Source organism: Dermacentor andersoni, chromosome 7 (genome assembly GCF_023375885.2).
Source record: "Dermacentor andersoni chromosome 7, qqDerAnde1_hic_scaffold, whole genome shotgun sequence".
Lineage (NCBI taxonomy): Eukaryota > Metazoa > Arthropoda > Arachnida > Ixodida > Ixodidae > Dermacentor > Dermacentor andersoni.
This window is the reverse complement of record NC_092820.1, coordinates 44,669,247-44,689,825: the sequence shown is the minus strand read 5'-3', so window position 1 is coordinate 44,689,825 and position 20,579 is coordinate 44,669,247.

The window sequence follows — 20,579 nt, the reverse complement described above, 5'->3', positions numbered from 1 at the left end:
GTTATTGTATATTTTTACCCGTAGACATGTGGCTGCCGCGGTCGGGAACGAACTCGCCACCTCGAGCAATGTCACAGCCACAAAACTACCGTGGTGGGCGCAGACGTGTTGATCTGACGTGCTGCCGCTTCTGTTTTCTCGCCTAGACCCTACAACGCTTTATCGCGGGTTCGCGTCTGCACTCACTGCGTTACCAGTCCGCTTGAAAAATTTGCGTGGCGTTTATTCTTCCCAAACAGCAGAAACGTACCGTACCATGAGGTTGCCCGCAACTGCTGTCCTGTCTATAGTAGTAGCGTTTCCTCGTCTTCTGTCGACATTTTTTGTCTGCCCCCCCCCCCCCCCCCCCCGCTCTGTATGCTAGTAGCGAGCGAAGAGTGGCAAGGCTGTTATTAACTCGTTTCGTGACTGCATCAGTTGCACCGATTCCGTACTTGCTCTCCCCCCTGCTCTCTACAGTTCTATCTACCTCCGCTCTAGACTTGCACGTAAGCAGAAATGTAAGCGCAGCAGGTTCTGCAATGCTTACGCTGACTTCCGCTGCGGCGCCACCAGTCAGGGACTACTGTCTGGGGTTGGCATAGAAAATGTGTGAGGAACGCGCTTGGAATGCCGTCGCCCATGGAAGCCGACGCGTGCCGTCCCCGCCAGCTAGCGCATTTCGGCCCAGCCAAGCGGCCGAGTATGCAAGAACCGCTGAGACATTCGCTCCCATTGCAGCTCGCCCGACGTGGCAGGCCGCACATTCTTCTTATCCAGCGGCCATGGTATATACACTCTCTGAATCACCCCCAACGACAGCAGCAACAGGAGCAGCTGCAGCAGACCACAGCAGCAGACCACAGCAGCAGCAGCAGCAGTGGAAAAATCGAAGGAAGAAGAACGGAAAGCTTCGATCTAAAAAATACATCTCACTTTTCTCGGTCTCATACGGCTCAAAGGCCAGTGTGACGGAAGGTATTTCACTTGTTTCCTATAGTGTGCTTGTTGAATTTAGGCGACAGCTGGTAGGGGTGATGTTGTTACATTAAATAGTATCTACACCAGGTATCATCACCACACGTCCATGACAAAACTAGCAGCTCAAAATAAAATGACATGTTCTCCTAGAATGTGCGAGTTGCTGTGAATCATCGTCGTGCTGTCGCTGTCCTGCCAGCCTTAGTTCTCCTCTAGAGCACGCTGTCTGGTGTCTCCTTACACCATAGCTGTAGTGCACACTTTAAATGTTTTTAGGTACATGGACGACTTCTTAATCCTTTTTAACAGACAAGGCTCATCGAAGCGCTGCGATGATATTTTAAACATTTTTAGGGACAATGGTAAAGGGCTTTCGTATACACATGAAGTGCCACAGCTTAACACCCTGCAATATTTAGATTTAAGATTAACCATTTCAAGACGGACAAGCTTGTTGGCAATATTTCCCACGTGCCAAGAAAAGGTTGCTGCCAGATAATTCGTGCCATTCGAAAATTGTCAAGCGTGGAATTTCTATGCTCTGCCTGGAGTCTGCCCCCGAAAAATCGTGTACACACATGCAGCAGGCCTCGTTCAATAATCAGATTAAGCGACTTAAAGCAGCACGGTTTCCTGACTCGTTGGTGACCTCAGTCACCGAAAGCCTTTTACGGGAGGTTAAAGGCACCAGCGCCCCAAGGGAGGAAGACAGATCCAGCACCATAAGACCAGCAGTGATTCCTTATGTTCATATAAGGTCTCCCATAACCTCAAGAAGGTGGTAGGCCGGTATGGTGTACCCATTGCCTTTTCTGCCCCCGTCAAACTGGGTCGACTCTGTTCGAAAACCACACGCAAGGAGAATGGTTCGCAAGGCTGTGGCAAGAAACATAGCCTGTCCTACTGGAGATGCGCTACGGGCGTGGTGTATGAAATTACCCTTGAGTGCGGCAAGCCCTGTATAGGACAGACTGGACGCTGCATAAATGAACGAGCCAGGGAACACGACCTAAATCTAATTAAAAATGGAGTGGCATATTTGCCTGCGCACTGAGAAGCCTGCATGTGCAAACCACGTTTTTCGGAGATTAGGATTCTTGGCAGTAGATTTCAAACAGCGCGGGAGCTAATGGAAGCTTACTATATAAAAAAGAAAGGTACAAATTGCATCAGCGATACATCTATCATGCTCTATAAATCGGAAACTAGATTGTTTGACTGCTTGGTAACGTAGATCTGTGAAGAGCCAGCGCATGCCTGTATGTGTATATATATTCATGGGTCACAGCCCAAATTAAATCAGTTTGAAGTGCCACCCGTGTTGCCTTTATCTTGCCATCTTCTTATGTGTGTTCAATTGCGGCAAAAAACATGTCTTTTGTACCGTAAAGACACGGCGCCATCTCGCCAACTCCTATTGTGAAGACGCAGACTGCGAATGGCTTTCAAGTACGCTGGGACATAAAGCTGCTGCTTCGCTTCTTTGAAACTATAAAACTGAATATCCAGAGAAGAAGAAGAAGTCGACCTGTGCGGATGTGGAATTTTCGGCTCCCGCTTCTGTACACGTTTTCGGACTGATTTATGTGATTCCTAGCAACGAAATGTGCACTATTCGACGCACTTTCTTCTAAGGAACACGCCGATGTCCGATTTTTCTTCCGGTCAGTGAACTCTTTTCAATTTCCGAGACGTTTTAGTTCAAACCACGCTGCGGCTCAGCTAGCCCTACCCGACTAGGCCTATCGCCGGGGTCGAGGAGCGAGCAGGCCCAGGCCTCGCTCGTACGTGTGCGCGGCAGGATGCCCGCTATGGAGACCGTCGTGGAGGGAGAGGACATCTCCCAAGAAGAAGCGAATCGCCCAGGCTGGACGACGGCCATGGGCAGAAACAAGAAGGCCAAACCGGGACCGACCGTTCCGGACCGAGGCAACGAGGGACGAGCAGAGACGAAGGGCGGGCGCCGCACGGCTGGCCCGCAGAGCGCGATCAAGCGCGTCGTCGCCGCATCGAGGCTCCCCCGGCTACCGAGGGACCACATTCGCATCATAGTGAGGCCGAGAGACGGCCTCGACGTGAAAAAAGTGAGTCAGATTCGCCTGGCGCAAGCGCTAGCAATGGCGGCCTCGCTCCCGCCGAACGAGACCGAGGAAGACATCGTTTGTCCGAACGCAACCCAGAACATTCTCGTCGTGTCCACGCCGACTGAGAAGAACGCCAACGCATACGCCGGAATTCACAAGCTTCACCTAAGAGAAGGCGCATACAATGTGGCGGCATACATTGCGGCGCCGGACAACACGTGCAAGGGGGTCATCAGAGGAGTGGACCCCGAAATCAACGAGGCCCAGCTTCAGGCCATGATCGTGAACCAAAGAAATCCCAAGGCCTTGGAAGCCAAGCGGATCAAAAACACCTCGACGGTGGTAGTGCTCTTCGACGGCATGAAAGTGCCGAACTATATCATTTGTGGCGTAAGCCTAATACGCTGCACGCTATACAAGCGGCAAAACGACGTGTGCTACGGGTGCGGTGACTTGGGCCACAGAGTCGACGTGTGCCCAAATCCTCACAAGAAGAGGTGCCGCGGCTGCGGAGTCAACGACCCGGCTGAAGACCACCAGTGCTCGCCCAAGTGCGCCCTTTGCGGGGGTCAACACCCGACGGCGGACAACAAGTGCAAGCAACGATACGAAATCCCTTACGTCGGTCGGCGCAGGAGGCGCCGACGCAGAAATGCCAAGAAATCGCGGCTGCAATGCCAGCCGCAACAGGTGGAAGGTAGATCACGGGATTCCAGCGTGGCAAGCGCCCCCAGACGGGGACGTTCGACAACGCCGACACTACGACAGCGCAGCCGATCGAGATGCCGTTCCCTCTCCAGGGGGCGCTCCCGCTCCCAAGTGCGCATTCAAGAGGGGCCGACCTGGGCGGACCGGGCCAGGCCAAAGCCGCAACCGAAATCACAATCAAAGGTAACGCAGGTAGCATTGCCAAAGCATAACAAGGAAGACCCTAGAATAGCTCAGCTAGCGGAAGAAAACGCGCGCCTCAAAGAGGAGATCAAGAAAATGAGGGCGGATTTCGAATCGTTTCGGAAACAAGGTTCCACTTCTCAGCTAGCCGAACAACAGCAGCAGCAGGTGGCGCAAAGTACACCGACCCCGCAAGGGGAGCAGTCGCTTCGCTCGGTCAAGCGCAGGGCCCCTCCCCTGACGGAGGAGGGAAACCTGGCGGAACACGAGTCCAGCAGCATCCTATTGGGAATTAAGCAGTCGATTAGCTCTTTGCAGCTAATGGTCCAGCAACTAGCGGAAAGCATAGTAGCGCTCGCGGCAAGAGTGACGCGCATCGAAGCACACATGGCGCCTGCAGGTGCTAAACAAATCCAATGTATCAATCATGGCGAACAACCCAACTAGAGAGCTGGTCGTGTGGCAGTGGAATTGCGCTAGCATCAAAAAGCGCAAGGCTCCGCTGCTACAGGCGGACAAACCGCACGTCATAATCTTACAAGAAACTTTGGGTAGCCAGGGGACCTTGCCCGGCTACCCGGTCGCCTCGTCGAAATTCGAACAGGGTAAGCGCGGAGTGGCAACGCTTGTCGCGAACAAATGCTCTTTCCAGGAACGAGATTTCAAATTAGGCAACGCGAAAGCAGAGGTAACCGCGATCGAAATCATACCGAACAGTTGGCTGAAAAACAGCTTATTCGTAGTGAACGTGTACAGCCCGCCGTCTGACCGCAAACAATCGTTCACGTCGATAATAACGAAGGCGGCCTCAATGGCCAGGGGGGCCCCGCTAATAGTGGCAGGAGATTTTAACGTGCCCCACGGAGCCTGGGGTTATGCAAGGCCAATGCCTAAGGGAGAACGGCTATTGGAGGCAGTCACTATGTGCTCGCTGGAGCTGGTGACCGACCCCCGCTATCCAACTCGACTAGGCACGTCGGTGGCGCGGGACACGACGCCCGACCTGACCTTCGTCAAGAACGTGCGAGGGGCCGAGTGGCGCAACCTGCACGAGAACCTCGGCAGCGACCACTGCATACTGGCGGTGACGATCCCCGTCAAGGCGGCACCACCGAGAGAATTTAAGGTCACCGACTGGGACGCCTTCCGCAAAATAAGGAAGGAAGACAAAAGCGAATATGCGGACCTAGACCGCCTTTTTCGAAGGCTCAAAGAGGACGTTGGCACCGCGACGAGGGTTGTCCAAACTGAACTGAACGTGGAAAGGATGGACGCGAGATTGGCACACCTATTAGAGGCAAAGAATTTCATCACGGCCAGGTGGAAAACGCAAAGACTAAATCGCAGACTGCGAAAGAAAGTAGCGGCACTAAACCGGGAAATCGAAGCGCACTCGATCGAGCTTTCCAAGCAACAGTGGAACGAGGTGTGCGCGTCGGTAGACGGACAAATGAGAACCGGGCGCAAATGGAACCTCCTAAAGAAACTGTTAGACGACAAGCAATCCAAAGGCAATCAGAGATTGGCAATTGATAGGATTTTACACAAACAAAAGGAGCAGGGCAAAACGGAGAGCGAGTTCCTAAAGGAGCTGGCGGAGACGTATCTACCACTGGGCCCGTCAGGCGATGGCGACTATCCACAATACGCCGGCACAGAGGTCGAAGAACTCGACGCACCCTTCACGGAATCGGAAATTTGGGATGCCTTACAAGGCCTCAACGGACGCTCCGCGACGGGCCCTGATGGGGTCTCGAATAAACTGTTAAGAAACCTAGACGGAAAGTCGGTCGACAAGCTCACCGAAGAAATCAACAGAGCGTGGGAAACGGGACAAGTACCAGAGGCCTGGAAAGAGGCTTCGGTCATACTAATACCGAAACCCGGGAAACCACTTGCGGCGGAGAACATGCGGCCAATATCGCTGACCTCGTGCGTAGGCAAGACGGCGGAACATGCCATACATAACCGAGTATCGCGGTACATAGAGAGAGAGGGCCTCTTCCCACATAACATGGTGGGCTTCAGACCGGGCCTCTCCACACAGGACGTAATGTTACAACTCAAAACGCACATAATCGACGGCATAACCAGAGACACCAGGGGCATACTGGCCCTGGACCTAACGAAAGCGTTCGACACGGTGAAACACAGATTTCTAATGGAAACGATTTCGGTGATGGGGCTCGGCCGGAAATTCAACTCTTACATAGGCTCCTTCCTCAGAGACAGGAAAGCCACGATCAAAATAGGACAGGCCACGTCCGATTGTTACACGCTGGGCGCGAAGGGCACCCCACAAGGGGCGGTGCTCTCCCCGCTATTATTCAATCTAGCATTGAAAGGGCTCTCGGACCGGCTGACGAGAGTGACCAACGTCAATCACGCCCTGTACGCAGACGATATTACGGTGTGGTGCCCGGGATGGTCCGACGCAGAAGTCGAGCGGGCTCTTCAAGAGGCGCTGGACACAACGGAAGAGTACCTGAAGGAAACGGGACTCCGCCTGTCACCCAGAAAATCGGAACTGTTGCTCTACAGGCCCTCGAAACAAGGCATGAGGAATTTGACGCCGATCGATCAAATACCAAACAAATTACAGACGAGTGACGGCCAGCCGATCCCCAGAGTGGACACTATAAGAATCCTGGGGCTGCTAATTGAGGCTAAAGGCGGTAACACGCAAACGGTCATGAGACTCACGTCCAAAACGGAGAACATGCTCCGGCTGATCCTCAGGGTGACCAACCGCAGGGGAGGGCTCAGCGAGAGCAATCTCATCGGACTTTACCACGCCTTCCTCATGAGTCACGTAAATTACGTAGCCTCGGCGCTAAAATGGACCAAGAGAGACGCGGCCAAGATAGACACACTGATGCGCAAGAGCATCAAGAGGGTTCTAGGTCTTCCGATCAGTACAAGCACGGAGCGGCTCGATCGGCTAGGGGTCCACAATACGCTAGCAGAAATCGTCGAAGCACAGACCAAGGCACAGGTCGTGCGGCTGTCGACCACCAGGGCCGGCAGACTCATCCTAGAAGAAGCAGGTATAAATGCCGAGGCAGAGTGCAACGCACGCAGCGTCGCGCTCAGCGCGGCGGTCAGGGGCACTTTCAAGGTAGAACCGCTTCCGAGAAACGTCCACCCGCAATTCAACGAGGGGCGCCGAAAGGCGAGGGCCCGAGCACTGCTGAAATCGACCGCCAGCTGTCCGGGACTAGCGGCATTTGTAGACGCGGCTCAGTACGGGCGCAGCGACCGGTACGCGGCCGTCTCGATACGCTGGGATGGTACGATCATCAACGCAGCATCGGTCAAGGGGGTAACGTCCGAGGTGGCCGAACGGGTGGCAATAGCCATGGCAATGAGGGACCCCGAACGTCCATACGTATACACAGATTCGCGATCGGCGGCCAGAGCATTCGCCTCGGGCTCGATATCACGGAAAGCAGCGGCCGTCCTCGGCAGTGAGGGAGCCGCGGGTCATCACATCCTCAAATGGTTTCCAGCCCACATGGGGGCCGACGTGCACCCCGTCTTTCCCAACGCCAACGAGCTGGCACACGGACGCGCGCGAGGATTCACGCACCGCGGCGATCGTGGCGAGCGAAGTGGCGGGGAAGGAGGGGAGCACCGAGACCCGCTGCTCACCTTCAACGAAATAACAAGACATTATCAGCTGTCGAGGAGGACCTTCCCGCTCCCCCACGCTAAACTTACTAGACCACAGTCATCTATATTCAGAATGCTGCAAACAAGGTCGTTCCCCTCGAGAGGCAGAATGAGCCTTTATTCACCGGACGTAGAGCCGCAATGTCCGGATTGCGGCGAATCGTACTGCTCGCTATCGCACATGCTTTGGCAATACTCCGCGTTAAACGGCACCGTGTTCAGCAAAGAAGAAGACTGGATGGACGCCCTGCGAAGCGACGACCACCAGATCCAGCTCCGGGCCGTCCAGAGGGCTCGCGAAAGGGCGGAGGCTCACGGGCTTCCCGTCCCAACGTGGGCGCGGCCCGCGACCCCTGCCGACCACTAAACCAAGAGTGGGTGGGAAGGGGTTCCTCAGGACCCAATAAAGTTCTTTCCTCCTCCTCCCAGGAATAGGCCAACCTGCACCCGCCGTGGTGACTTAGCGGCTGTTAACCCTAAAACAGGGGCGGTGCGTGCGCCGCTCGCGTGATGTCCGGGCATGGACTCGCGCCTGTCGTCTACTGCAGTTCGGGCATTGTCTGGGTGCCTCCTGCTGTGTTTCCGTTTGCTCGTCTCGTTGCCTATGCTTGTATACATATAAAAGTCCTCTCACATATTTTTACGACGTCTTCGTTCCCGGAGATGTATTAAAGGAGCTTATTTCCTAAATTACACTATATATCACAAAGGCAACGCTACACTGAATACAAAGGGAGCCCAGACCAACCAATTGCGGACTTTTGAACATGGATTTACCCTTTGGGGCGTTATCTCACGCGAATAACAAAAGCACAAACGCAAGAACATAGCCCATAAGAATCCAGATAGGATACTATACCTGCCGTGGCGCGATATGCATGTCACAAACGCTGGCTATATACAGGGTCCAGAATATTTGGCTGCGCGTGTTCAAAAAATGTTTTCGCGTCTACTTTGTTTAGTATAATACTTGGCACGATTAGTCGTCTGTTTTTTAAGACAAAAAATGAGAAACTGTTTTCGTCTATGGAAAAAATGGCGTCTGAAACGCCGACCCAGGCACAGACTTGCGTCGCCAATTGCCGTCATCTGCATGGAGCAGCGCTTCAGGGAGGGCTACCGCGTGTTGCCCACTCCTAGAACTGGGTACTACACTCCCTTAAACGCTGCTTTCTGCAGATGACGACAGCTGGCAACCCAAGTTTATGCTTCCGCCGTCGCAGAAGCAGCTCGCATCCCCATAAGACCAGGCAAATTTCCACTTTTTTTCTTAGAAACCAGGCAATTAGCTGTGCCAAGTGTCATACAAAACAAAGTCGACGTCGAAATGCGACCATTCCACAAAATTTGATCAAGAACAGTGCAGCAGTGAGCGCGAAATCTTGTTTTTTGCACTTGAATAGCCAAATATTCAGAACCCTGTATATGACTTCTACAACAGTTACCCTGATTGTAACCCGTCAAAGCATGTTTGCTCCCAACGAGCAGTTCATGGTAACATACCGAATTTTTTAATTGTTTTTTTTTTCATGGAAACGCTCGGCAGTAGGAAGAGGACGTAACTAACACTGCAGTTTAGATTCTACCAGCACCACTTGCGTTCTTAACTGCTTCTAAAAATTACGCCGTTCTTCAGTGGTTAAATTTAAGTGGCGGTAATTTGAACTGAAGCTGATTGAGGCCTTCGGCTGTGTGCAGCACATGGAAAGGAATGTGCCAACATTTATTCCCTTTCTATGCTGCAAAATAAACTCACCTGAGAAATTTACTGGTGCTTCTTGCTTGGGAAGCAGCAATGGCGAATCTGCTTTAAGAACTGATACAGGCTGCTCGGGCCAAATATTTGAGTGGAACATGCCTTTCGGACCGTATGGCTGCAGCCAGCAAGGAGCCATAGCCTCATTCATTAGCATTGTGGAACGTATCGTAGATATTGACACGTGTACTTGTTTGTCTATATCGGGCGACACGTTTCACCGCCTACTAAATGTTATCGCACAGTGCAGGACGCGCCTTCATGCATCGGAAGTTTCTGGGACGTTATCGATGCTTCCATCCGCTGTCTGTGACCGAACCTTGTATAACCTGATTGCATGTGTGCGCGATGCTAATGATGTAGAACGTTGTGGAAGGCACGCAGGTCCCAGTGATTACTCTGGAACATTCGACGACTGATGTATAAAAGCCGACGCGCTCGACCCGCTGATCAGATTTTCGACGATTGCCGACCGTCTTCGCCGCTATCGTTGTGCTATAAGTGTAGCCTGTTTTTGTGGGCACAGGTTCGCCCAATAAAAGTTAGTTTTGCCTTACACAGTATTGCTACTGTGTTCTTCAACGTCACCACCACGTGACAATATCATTATTCCCCAGTGGAGATCAAAGTAAACTGAATTTATGTGAGTCTTGCGGTGTGTTCTTTGTGAGGCGGGTATGCTAGGTTCTCTTTATGTACTGACGAAGCGAGTGGTTCTTAGTTTGCGTAAATAAACAACGTAGGATCGAGACATCGTAAGGCAGAATGTGTTTCAATTTTCCCTTTCAAGGCAGCCTACGCGGCGCTGTAGGTGCGTCGAGTATACTTTAGGCATTGTAATTGTCACTGTAAAGAGTTACTTCACAGTTTCAATTCGAAGTTGCAGAGAAGAGCTGGGTTTCGCGAACAATTCGCGCCTCGCCACAACGAGAGCCGGTTGCTTCCATTGTGGCGAGGGGTGTGCCATATTGTCCACAAAGGCTTCTGTACCCGCCGTGGTTGCTCAGCGGCTATGGTGTTGGGCTACTGAGCACGAGGTCACGGGATCGAATCCCGGCCGCGGCGGCCGCATTTTGATGGGGGCGAAATGCGAAGACATCCGTGTGCTTAGATTTAGGTGCACGATAAAGAACCTCAGGTGGTCGAAATTTCCGGAGTCCTCCACTACGGCGTGCCTCATAATCAGAAAGTGGTTTTGGCACGTAAAACCCTCTAATTTAATTTTAAAGGCTTCCGTGGGCCGCTATGAAACACTTCATCGCTTGCTGTTGATTGCTTCTCGATCTTAACCATGAGATTTTCTTTGAGGTGATTACTGCTATGGTATTCATGAAGCATATGCATACGATGCATGATCCGCCGTCGTGTTAACAGCCAATGCGTTTTCTGGGTGCCCGTTTCCCAAAACGGTGAATGCAGCAGAAAACCTTCTCGCCCAAAAATGCGTTACTTACTCTTTCTTTTACTCATTAATACAGTGGCCACGTTTGACTAAAAGGACTCACTTAAGTAATAGGAATCATGATAAAAGCTTCGCAAGGCAGTGTCTTTCAAACATGGATGTTTAATGTTTACACCAAATATCAAGATTTTTCATCCATGCAGAATGCAATGTCTCTCATAGTTAAATGCTAAGGAAATGTTAATCCTTTACGGGATAATCATATATGCATAACTGCAGACATTCTTTTTTAAACAACATTAATGGACAGACACGGCGCATATATGCATTGCAAAACCAGTAGACCCCTTTAGCGCTATATTGGGGCGAGCTCCACCACTGGAAAAGCTGCCGCCACCGTCGGCGTGACATGGCATGAGGGATCACGTGGACGCAGCGGCCGCGTCGTCTGCTTCAGAAGCGATGAAGCGTTGAAGCGGATGACGCGAAGTTTAAAGTCATACCTGCGCTGCGGTTCTGATTAAGCGGTGAGGCTTTCCCGCCTTGAGTATCTCCTTGACAACATTTGAAATCACTATAATAAGTAGTGGCTGCCCTTCGAGGCGTGCAGCATGGTAGGCTACTGCTCGGTGCCGCAGTGCCGGACGTACACAAGGGAGCCCGGTGTCAGCCTTATTCACACGTAACCGCAGCACAAGAAGCTCCGTGAAGCTTACCTCGCGAAACTTAGAACCGGCCTACAGCCATCGGCTACAACTCGGGTATGCTGCAAGCACAGACGCCAGGAATATTTCTGCTACAGCGCTGGGACTGCGACGTTCGGTGAGTAGCAGAAAACGCGCACTGAGACATTCGCCCGCGCTCCCTCCCGGCTAATGTCACGACGGTTTGGTCGGTGTTTCAACTGCGTAATTGAGACCGGAGAGAAACGTGGACTCCTGACTTAGTAACTCTGACTTTAATAAAGATTTCGTATGTTATCACATTCAATATTTTCTGCAAGCGGCAGCCTTAAATTTTTTTATTTGTTGATATCACAAATTTATATTCCGTAAAAGCCCAGTATATCTAAATACGTCCGATATAAGCCGGCTCTATTCACTGATCTGGGGCGCTATAACGTAAAACTATTCCAAACTTTTCTATTCCAATTCTGCTATCAGCCCTCCACGATTGGTGAAAAACTTTTTTCGACCACCCCCACTTCACCTGTCTGTCACGCGAAGTCACGAAAACCGCGATACCTTCCCATCTGATATGATGTGTACACAATGATTATGCATGATTTGACAGAAAAAAGAAAAACAGTTATTTATGATTCGACCCCTTTTCGCCATTAGCCTTCGGCGATTGGTAAAAAGTTTTCGGGTTGCACCCACTTCACTTGCCTGTCACGCGACGTCACAAAACCGCACAAACTCACCACGTCAAAGTGACGTGTACGCGATAAAGATTCATTAATATGCCGAACAAAACTGAATTTTCTTCGGAATAGCCGCAGGCTGCCCCGTTCCTAAAGTAATAAAACATGGCTGCCGCCGATCGCTGAAACACTGGCTACTCGCACCTGCCGGAGAGCATGGGTGTATTTGCGTATAATAAAACTTCTTGCGTGGCCGTGTAACGTTTTCGAACCCTTTCGGCACGTTTACCACCTCATTCTGCCAACTCTTCTTTGCTGAGGGTCAGTTTTAGCGTCATTCTTAAGCTTCCGTTGCACACCGCCATGATTTTCGACCAGCCACCACAAGCTAAGTAAGGGAAAGCCGACCAATCGCAGACGCCGGCACCACCCTCTTCATCCGGTTATCGACTTTCAGTGCACTGGCTCTGCCCCAGTGAATCCCTCTCCACTTGAGCGTTCTCCTCGCCTCTTGTCAGCCAATTAGATACGACAAGCCGCTCAGTGTAGGCAATGTGATTCGTTTTTCAAGCAAACAAAAGTGACCGCCTATGAACGAGGAGAGCGTCTTATTGGTGTGTTCAGACAACCCTGCGGGTGACCACCCGGTGCTTGCGTCGGTGGTCACGCAAATTTGACGTCAGGAGATTGGAATAGAAACATATTGGAATAGTTTTACGTTATAGGGCCCCTGTACTTGCTGCGTGCGTCATGGGCAAATCTCTTTTTTGTCGTGCAATGTTAGGGTTAGTTTGTGGTGTATTAAAATCGCCTACTCTTACTGAAAAACAAATAGACTAATGCCCCAACCACTGGCACGCGCCGAAAGCTTCGGCGCGCGCTGGCAAGCGAATGCGTCGCTTCGCTTCGGCTGGAGGGAAAGGGCGCGCAACCACTGGAGACAAGCTCCGACGCGCGCCGAAGCTCGCTCCTCGGCTGCGGCGCACTGTTGCTGGACTATTCCGTCTTCATCCGTCAAAGTCCGGCCTAAAACAGCTTGCTGTAAACTAAGCTTGAAACAATAAGTTAGTGATCTGTATGTGCTTTTAGATATAAAAAACACGTTTGAATAATGAATATACACCTGCCGCAACAGTTTTTTTATTTCTGAAGTGACAATAGTGTACAAAATATCGACATCAGCGCTCGCGCGTCGTCTGTCTGCAAGATCGCTTTCCAAACACCTGCACGACGATGCCATATATCAAAAACTGTTGCACCATTTCATTTTTTGGTAGCTTATTGCACAGCCAATTATGTAAGAATTAGGCGTGCAATGTATAACTGAAAAAAAATCTGTGTTGGAAATATTGCCACGTAGTAGTGACGGTAAATAAATAGTGCCGGCTCAATCGCAACGATAGCGGCGAGCATTGTCGGCAATCGTAGAAAATCTCATCTGCGGGTCAAGCGCGCCGGTTTGCATACGTCAGTCGTCGAAAGTTACAGCCTATTCGCTGGTGCCCGCGCGCCTTCCAGAAACTAGAACACAATTCGTGTCGCGTATGCAATCAGATTAGCAAGGTTCGTCGACAACAGACAGAACCATCGATAACATTCGCGAAACTTCCGATACGTTCAGGCGCATCGTGCAGCGAGCGATAACGTTTAACATTTTTTAGCCGGTGAAATACGGTAACCGGACACAGATAAAGCATCCTTGTCAATATAATTATGCTTGTTGGTACTTGAAAGAAACGTGAAAAAGTGGGTTCTGAGAAAATCAGCACAAACGAATTGAAACACCTGCAGCACTCACAGACAAAAAACTAGAATAGCTAAAATGTATGTAATTCGTATCTTGTCTCCCCCCAATTCTTGATTCTGTCAAATCTAGCCCATGGAGCACCTCTCTTATTCTAGGTTGTTTTGATGCATCAACACCGCATCCGGAGGCCTTCACATTGAGTGTATTGCTACAAAACATTTTCACAGTGTAAGGGCCATGTTCTATTGTAACTGATTTCCACATATCAAGTTTGCCTTTCTTTACATTAATGAAATGACATACCGTCAGATAATACAAGCTTGAGAATTAGAGGGTTTTAATAGGAGTCTTTCGTTGCCCTTTGCCAAGTCGTACTATTGAAGCACTTATTCGAATGTATGGGAGCAGCTCATTTGCATAGTATAAGAAATATATGAACAGGTTATTTTCACAATTTACACACTTCGTCACCACAAAAAGAAAAATTGCAGTTTATTGTTTTCAGCCTGCTATGATGTTTTGACTGAGAAAGATATATTCAATTTTTTCTGCGAGGCACGGAATAATTGCTGTGGCATATTATTTTATTGCACAACACTGCATACAGTAGCCAGCCATTATTAAAACTCAGAAGAAATCAATAGCACAATGCATATGATCAGGCACATAGCATATTATTGCACTTTCTTAATTCATGCCAGAACGATGACCACAGGCGTCCTTCTCCAACAAGGTCAGCATCCATCGTGGACTTTCTCTTCTTTTAATCTTTCCGTCCCCCTTTCCCTTTCCCCAGTGTAGGGCAGCCAACTGGGCTCAGTCCTGGTTAACCTCCCTACCTTTCATCTATCATTTTCTCACTCTCTTCTTAATTCATGCCCTTTTTTTAATTGCACGAAAGCTACTGCACTAAAATAGTATACTAGTACATACTTAAAAAGCACAATTTTATACTACGATAATAATCAATCATTCAAATTTTTATTGTAGTGCCCAGGAACAGCTAGAGAGCCTTTGTACTGGTGCACTTAACGAGCACTATGTGAGACAAAATGTAGAGAAAACATGAATGTAGTAGACAAAAAAATGGGAGATAGAGAAACAAATGGGGAAAAACGGGAATGCGGAAAAGTAAAAGGAAGTTAATCCTACGTGATTATCTACAGATACACAATACACAGGAAATGAACTCTGAAGTATGTTTTGCAGTCGAGTCTTATTAGCACAATCTTGTAACAAGCCCAGGCAACGAATGTGGAATGCTACCTGGTATACTGTTGCGGCACAAAGAAATGCATATGATCAAGAAGCTTTAAGGAATGTATAATATCATGGACCACCTTATACAGGAACAAAAGGTGCGATTAATTAAGACTTGAATCTAGAGGTGCGAGTTGAAGTATATTTGAGAAGGCTCAACTGTGGTCGCCAGAATGGCAAATGTGGTGCTTGAAGATAGACATCAATTTATTCTGGATGCGTTCAATGAGGTCAGAATTAGATTGGCTCATTGCACCCCCCTCCTACAGAGGCATACTCTAGTAGTTGGAGGCACACAGCAGAATTTCAGAAACACAACAGGTGAGTGGAAATCATGCAATATATGGCATGCAATTCCAAGAGCGTCAAGGGCATCTTGTGTAATTATCTATGTGAAGAGAAGCTTAGCATAGCATTTTGTCGAAGTACACACCAAGATCTTTCATTTCATCGACCCTAAGGAGTGGAGCATCATGTAGGGTGTATCAAAATTTCACATGGTGCGTTTTGTGCATATAACTTAATGCCATAGTGTTGGAAGCATTTAAGAGTACTTATTGCTTCTGCACCAGTTTGAGAGCGAAAAAATTTCTTTTTGGAAGTCGATGCAGTGGTGAACACTGTTGACAGTCTGAAATAGTCTGAAAGTCTGAAATGTCGGCAGACAAAGTCATGCTGTTCATTTATTAAAATGCTCTTAGCACTAACAGAAAGCGAGGAATCCCATATCGATTCGAACACCTGACGCACTGAAGAGGATAGATATAGGTCGGCAGTTAGTAACTGCACATCTAGCACCTGATTTGTGCATGGGCAATGTTCATGCTACCTTCCGAGTGCTAGAAAAGGTACCAGACTTTAGGGAACTACTGAAGATGCTTGTGAGAACGAGGAACAAGTATGCTTCCATACGTCTTAACCCTTTCAGACACCACTTTATCCCGTTGATTGAAAAGTTGCTTTCACCACATCTCTTGCATCTTCAGAATCGTAGAAAGTGTACAGCCGCAGCAAATATTAAGAATTTTCAATAGTTTAGCGAGTTTTGTCAAGTTTACAAAATTTCGACTCCATGCGAAAACTCACTACAGGAACACAAAATATGAAAACATGTACTATTTCGTGTTTTGAAAAGCTTGAAAAGCACTTATCCAGCCACTTGACAATTATGCCTGGTGCACGACATTGTAAAAAACAATGAAAGAAGTGAACCCGCTACATACAACATACTGACACAGAGTAACAACACCCAGCCGTCCACCTTCTCACTCATTTTGTTAAAACATTCTGCACATTATTCAAAATTGCAGCACAGTTCCAATAATAAGTGTTTCAAGATGTATGAAACACATTTTAAATACCATTACTTTCATCAGTGCTTTTGCTATTGATGCACGCTCCTGCTGTGCCCAATTGTGTAGACAGCGTCTCAAAGGGTTAAGCTCTGTGGAGGAAATACCATCAACACCACAAGAAAGGGAAAGTTTAAGGCAAAGTTTAAGGCACTTCATATACTTGGAAACGAGGTTTTCATTGACTGTTAGCATGCACTGCGCCAGACTGAGAAGGAAGGTTACTTGAAGCATATTTCACACCATATAGCAAACAGAAATGTTCTGCAAAGGCATCAGCAGTGTTCGAGACAACACCACTATTTTCATGAAGAAGACGTACATCTTTGGCACTCCTTTTAGAAGAGAGAGCCCACAAAGCTCCAGAAATATTTTGAATTATGTGTCACGCTGGCTTCAACACAATCAATGTGGTCAAAGTAATGATTCTAATAATAATAATAATAATAATAATAATATTAATCTTAGTGGTAACTTGGCACACTAGACTACAAAGAAGGCTGATGCCTGTATGTTAGAGAATCTGATAACCAGCCATCTAAAGCAGGAATTTGCGGGATGCAGAAGACACTTCCTTCCCCTCCACGTGCACACACACTTGCTCAATAACACAGCACAGCACACACGCACACACTCGACAGGTGCACAACACACAGGAGTGCCAATGAAGTCTGGTTCCAAGGAAGGAGAATCCAAATCGCCAGGGGGGTGGAGAGAAAGCTCTGCATGCCAAATATAATCATGAGTTGTGGTGTCAGGCCATACAGGCGTGATGAGGGCTCAGGCTGTGCTGACCACTTGTTCAGACGATGTGAAAAAAGATTAGTGCTGTTTAGAGAGACGTCAAACACCCTGCAGTATAGACTAGTGCAATGTTGCGTTGGTATTGCAGGGTGTGCTACTTGAGGGGTTTGAGGCAATCCTCGAAGGCTGGCATGAGCTTGTGACAACCGAAAAGACGGGAGTAAAGGGTGCGTATTGTCCGGCACAAAACAAGCTGAAGTTTTAGCCTCGCGAGTTTGGTACGGGAACTATACTAATGAGCAGTACTCAAGTCGTGACAGAATGATAGAAGTGTAGAGTGCTCGGAAAACCTTAGGTCATCAGGGAAGGGACACACGGGACACAAACCCAAGAAAGGGCCGGTGCTTACATACAGTGCTGGTGACATATGTGGAAAATTTGAGAGAACAGCTAAATGCTACACCCAAAATGAGAAGGGCCCGAACAGTCTTTATAGAAGTGCCTCCAAGGAAGAAGGTTGGACGTGCAGCAGTTTCGTTGTGGCTGATACGCATGGCAGCACTTTTTACGGTGCTACTACAAAGTTTGATATTGTAGGCCCAGTCGTTCACCTTTACGGAATGTATTTATTGTAAGCACATATGCTGTTCATCGGCATATTGTTGTTGTGGAAGCGTTAACTTGTTAATCAAACACATTCTGGGCAGATGCATTAGTAACTTGGTTTTGAGTACATCTTTGTCCTGACTACAATTTATAGTATCGCAGCAAGAAACATTTTAGTAGAGGCTGAAGGGATTCCAGCAGTTTAAGCATACTGACTGCACAAAACACTGATGACACCTTTTCACCTTCCCCACAATGCACTCACACCATCTACACTTTCCATAAGCAAAAAGTGAGATAAAAATTCAATTACAGTTTCATTGACTCAGTACTTGCTGCTTCTGAAGCGGGCATCGAAGCAATCGTGGTATACGCTGCTACATGCAGAGGTCTTGCATGATGCAGGTCCTGCTATGCACTGCACACAGGGCACACGTTGCAAACAGATAATTTCTTTTTGCAGTGCTCAACTATAACGACACACTGACTCAAATATGACTGCGCTGCCACGTATGCTTCAGTGCGTCAGTGTTCTTGATTGCTACACGAGCGATTTATCCCCAACTAGCCCAAAAGACGGTCGCACTTGAAAGAAGTGAGTGAATGAGTACAGTGAACTTGTACTGAACTGGATTCACATGCCGAATAAAAGAGCGCAATGTCATCTGAAACAGGCGGCAAGGCTGATTATGTAAGTACTTCCAATAGTTCAGCTACTAGTGTAGTTCGCTTTCGGGAGTTATCTTTACCACTGGAAACAGCGCAGAGCTCGCCCGTTAAACTTGAGTCAACCGACACCACACGAAACACGCCGCGGTTGACCAACCCAACTTCCACACGGTTCATTCACCACATCACAGGTCACACGAAGTCAAGAGTGCCATATTTTAAATCACTGCAGCACCAAACGGACCTGAAAATTCATTTCCTTCGACAGATTTCTCAGGTGAGTTCGTTCACTCGCCAGTTACGAACTCGATGGACGCGCTAGGCCTACGCGTAACGTAAACAACATCGGCGATAGGCGAGTGTTGATTATCCAGACTTCGGAGCTCGTAAACGTGTTTCCATTCGTTTTGAGCACAACAAAATGCACATACAACAAGCACAGACGTTGCGGCAATCGTGATTCGGTTGGCTGTTTTAGCAGACGATCGTACCGAGCCCGGTGGAACCCAGTGGGCAGGTTGGATTAGTCGGCGTCGTTCGAAGTCGCTTCGGATCCACGTCGCACTGCCACAACCTACGGTCGTCGGTCGGTTGATCGTGTCGTTGTCGGCCTACTTTTACAACACTGTCTTTCAGGAACACTGTCGCGCGCGTCGTGCATCCAAAACACTCGGACGATCGTTGGTGCCGGCGTCTCCGCACGGTCGGCCATTACAGTCCTAGCAGCCGAAGGCTCCGCAGCCTCCGATTGGTTGACGCCTGCGAGGCGTCGCAGCCTCCCATTGGTGCACGCCGGCGCAGCTTCGCCGCGCGCCGGCAAACTTCTAGCATCGGCAGTAGACGTAATCGCTGCGCGACGTTCCGCTTCAGCGAGTTCCCGACCGACGCTTCGACGCATTTGACCCTTCGGCGCGCGCCGAAGCTTTCCAGCGCGTGCCAGTGGTTGGGGCATAAGGCGCTGTACTTAGTCTGACGTTTGGCGGAAAGCTTCTGGGTAGAGAGATTAGATTATGTGGTTTCACGTGCCGAAACCGCGGAGTGATTATGAGGCACGCCCTAATGGGTGACTCCGCATTAGGTTTGACAACAGTTAAGTTCTATAACATGCGCCCAACACAGGGTTCAAACTTTTGGACATAGCTGCTACATATGTTCAGTAACAATGATAATTACACTAGCACAAATGATCTCTGAGGGAACAGAAATGCAGCGCTTGCTTTCGGCGATATAGTGCCTTTAACCGTACTAGGTGATCGAACAGAATACATAATTTTTTAATAACCACTTTAACCGTGATCTGGTTATCATGAAAGTCTGTGACAATTACCGATATGCTATTTATGTGGTTCATATTTCTCTGAATCCGCACAGTGCAAAGCTGGACGCATCAATGCAGCATTTTTTGTAGCACGTCTAAAGTTTTCGGGTGCATTATGTGCTTAAGTGAAGGTGTTTCCCTTGGAAATTACGTAGGTGGTGGAGGAAACCAGATGCGTAGAAACATGATAGCTTTTTTTTTCTCTACAGTGTTCCACTACGTCGCAGATCAAGCTCGTATTGACATGACTTATATTTGATGACGAAGTACTCAGTTCTTCTTTATTTAATTTACCATAAACTTTAGTTACTCAAATACGTAATATAATTATTTATTTCACCAGCCCAAGACTTTACTCAGATGCAGTTGGCAACTACACTAAATGTCCCATCCATTGTGCAGCTTGTTTCATCTTCTTGTTGTCGCAAACGCCGACACAGTTTCTGGCCACAAAAAAATCCAACGTGCCGCCAGGAACCATCAAATCTGAACATCTCCAGTGGCCTGGCTTACAGCTTTAGCCATCCAGTGTCAGAAATTTACGATTTTATTTTTTTCACAGACCTGTTCGAAGTCCCTCCCATTATTTACACTTGCGTCCATAGTTTAAAAGAATTTAGTTTCCTGGCTATCTTCTCACCAAACAAGCGGATCGTGTTTCTTTTCTTTTCACGAATACGTATACCGCTGAAAGCAACCGCCGTTTTGAGACGCTGGCCAACCGCGTGAAGTCGTTGGTGCCAGAGGCACAACAA